Consider the following 3,488-nt stretch of genomic DNA (forward strand, 5'->3'; position numbering starts at 1 on the left):
GAACACAAATTGGTTTGCATAAATCAGTTAAATGACGAACATTAGGTGTCTATTTACTTGTGATCACTCAGTGTACATCCCTGGAGTTTCATTCGTAGGAGATTCAAACACAGTACGAGAACAGAGGAAATGATATGCGTTTTCATTGCCAGATCTTCACACAGTTTGGCTGTTCATGCTATGTCATCATCCTTGGTATTACACACCCAACACTACAAACACAAAATAAAAGAAAACAAGAAACTTTGGAGAGGAAAAAATTGTCACTTCGTAATTCTTCCTAGTGGAAATCACATAATAGCTTCTGTGGACGTAAATATCGATATGCGCCAACTAAACTGGACACTCTGGAAATTATGGGGCTAGTGGGTGGATACTAGAGATCTACTAGGAGTATAACATTATGTCCAAACATGCTTCTATGTTGTGTGGTATACCGTCATTACATATGAGAAGTTACTATGCCAGTCAATTTTGTCAGAGCTCACAAATTTACAAGACATATGCTTTACAGTTTGTACAAGCTGGTCAACAAAAATTCAGACTGAAGCTGATGAGGTTAAGCATAACCATTCAACGCCTTACACAACTTGGTAAAAAAATGACTGTTGAAATTTACACTTTGATCAGCGTGTATCTCCTTTGATGCTTGGAAGCAAGCTATCCACTGCTCGAACAATATGTTGTTGACTGTTCCACCCAGCATATCGGTCAGTGAACATGCTTCAGTTCACTTTTGTAAAGTAATCAACCACTACTTAGACGTAACAAGCATCGTGATATACGTGATATCTAAGGCTATTCTCTGACATGAAGAACCTAAAACTTACAAACTTTTCCTGGTGTAGACGATTCTTTCTCTGAGCTGCAAAGGAAATACAATGTTTACTCCGTTGCTCTAGATCTGTGCAGTAACGTAGTCAGTAAAACTATCTTCACATGTGGGTTGTAGCGGGAGACACTCCAGGGTCTTCTGTAATACTTATGCCGTATATTTTTCAGAATATCTCAGACTTGAGAACTCTCAAGACCACGAGCTGCATCACAGGTCAGCATCTGTGCAAAGTGTAGTGATGATAGTATAGCATACCCTCCCATACCTCTAACTGATAAAACAATTACCAGAAGTTACGTGCTTCTGTGTTACATTCACCAAACTGTGACGGTCAGGCTTCATCTTGCTTCACAGCAAATAGTGTCCAGATCCTTTAGCTGCTCTTTTCGAATTCTGTATTTTCTTTTGTTGTATATGATATCCATTCAACAACAAAATCTTCACTAAATGCATAATTTGTTGTCGCGCTTATATTCCAGATTTTAGTTTATTTTCAGTTTTTAGTCTTACAATGCTAAAATACGAGGCTTGATTCTCCGCAGTTGGCACAATAGATAGCATAATGTAGTTTTACTCTAAAAACAAACAAGCAAACAAACTAACAACTCACCGGTTTTGTGCAGTGAAATCAGATCTTTTACTTCTTTAAGTTCATTTATCACTTCAGCAATGCGTAATCTATTCAAGTAATAACTCCTTGATCATACAAATAGTGACGAAATTATTTAACATATATTAGAATTGTGTTTCGTTTCTGTCAAACAGTAATGGTATTAGACAAATAGTCGCATGTGACTCAGATATCCTTTTACATGCTGCACATTATGCACAATGAATGTAACATCTTCCCTAGAATAAGCCAGCATCAATCAAGACACATTTTAGCGACTGAATTGGATTCTACTTTAGTTAATGCCAAAAATGGTGCTGCTTTTGTTGAAAAAAAGTGGCAACAAAACATCAATAATGTTACAAAAGTCAAGAAAACTTCTGACCTCCTTCTTGTTTCCAAGTTTAGGCCAGTCAAAAATTACTTGTATTTTAGCAGGAACCACAGACACTCTACCCCCACTCATTATTTATTTTTGACTCCACATGAGATAACATTTTTCTTCCTTCAATTTCAGACTGTTTGTATGTTGTTAAACAGAAAGCTACACAATGGACTATTTGTGTTGTGCTCACCACAAGTATAGAATGCAGATTTTTAGCTAGTAAATGTATCAGTGAATTCCATTAGTAACCTCCCGATCTTTCACTACTGGCATAAATTTAACTTATCTGTACAATGTTTGATGAGTATTCTCAGGTGTACTGCATCCATATATTTGTTTGCCAATGTGGTGTAGCCAACGTAACACTAACTACACTATTAAGTTCAGTTACTTCTTCTCCCATTCAACATTCTAGTTATTTTTCAGCTGATATTTATATAACAATTACACGACATAAGTTGAATATATATTTCTCTCAGGGAGGTAACTGTTAGTGCAAATTCAGTTTAGTGTTTAGCAGAGAAAAAAAACCGTATTCCAAATATCAATTTAACCACAGCATTAACATGAAACATAAAACACTACTAGTGTGTTAAACAGAATTTTGAAAATGTAGTGGTGACCATTGTTTTTGTCCTTATTTTGGTTAAAATGTTGTAGTTTCATCATAGACTATACTATCAGATAACTTGTGTAGAACATCCAAAACTAAAATGGTGGTACTTCGATCGAGATTTGCTTCTATTACTATTGCACATCTAGAGATGGCAACATGTGGTAAAGAGTCATGATTCTCCAGTTACTGTAAGCCACTCACCATCTGTGAATAAAACAAAAACTATAGTTACTGGCTGAAGTGACATTTTACACGATAGAGATTGATGTACCAAGATATCAAGTAGAGTTTTACCGGTACGTGTATTAACTGCAAAAATATCTCTCGTCTGTGTAATTTCAGAGGCACATTAAAAGATATACTCGGCGCTGTAGGCATCGTACTAATCAACATATCCGAAGAAACAGATATATTCTGTTCCTCACAGATTGGAACTCAGTTCCGATCCAGGACTCGGTGGTTAAACATAACATTACATAATGTTTTGGAACAAGATGGGACCTATTGCTCCATCTCGGCTGTTCCATCCTCTAAACTAAATTAAAATAATTATAAAAAATCTTAAAGCCAGCTTTTATCATTCATATGCTTGTCAAGCTTTTTCTTAAACTCACTTAAATTTACTGCCTCTACAATATCTGAAGGCAACCCACTCCAAAGGCCAACCACTCTGTTAGAAAAATGCAACTGTCTTAGCTGAAGATGACTCCTACCCTGCCAAAATTTATAATTTGTGTCCCTCAGTTCTACTATTCTCACTGTTAAGTACCAAAAAAAGAAAAAAGATGATGCATCAACACTATCAATTCCCTTTACAAGCTTAAACACCTCAATCAGATCACCCCAACTCTTCTTTTTTTCAATAGAAAACAATTTGAGAAATTTTAGCATCTCCTCATATGACAACCCCTCCATCTCATGCACCATTCTATTAGGTCGTCGAGAAATTAATGTCGGTCTTTTTTTTAGATGAAAAAACTGAACAACTTGTATATCAAAACAAAACATTGATTAAATGAAATAGTCTCCATTCTTATCGATG

The 3,488-nt window shown here is 35.8% G+C and overlaps 1 protein-coding gene across 3 annotated transcripts in view; it reads right to left on the reverse strand.

Moving 5' to 3' along the window:
- Positions 1 to 3,488, reverse strand: part of LOC106463714 (alkylglycerol monooxygenase-like) — a 25,945-nt gene that overhangs the window by 20,376 nt on the left and 2,081 nt on the right. Inside the window, exon 1 of one of the 3 annotated variants that reach the window (XM_022391297.1) lies at positions 2,648 to 2,650. The exons of the other annotated variants lie outside the window; for them this stretch is intronic. The gene's annotated coding sequence lies outside the window, so the exon portion shown is untranslated. Of the gene's footprint in view, positions 1 to 2,647; positions 2,651 to 3,488 lie in introns of those variants that run through there. 3 annotated transcript variants of the gene reach the window in all.

The sequence above is a fragment of the Limulus polyphemus genome, unplaced genomic scaffold (assembly GCF_000517525.1).
Source record: "Limulus polyphemus unplaced genomic scaffold, Limulus_polyphemus-2.1.2 Scaffold1468, whole genome shotgun sequence".
In the NCBI taxonomy this organism is placed as follows: Eukaryota; Metazoa; Arthropoda; class Merostomata; order Xiphosura; family Limulidae; genus Limulus; species Limulus polyphemus.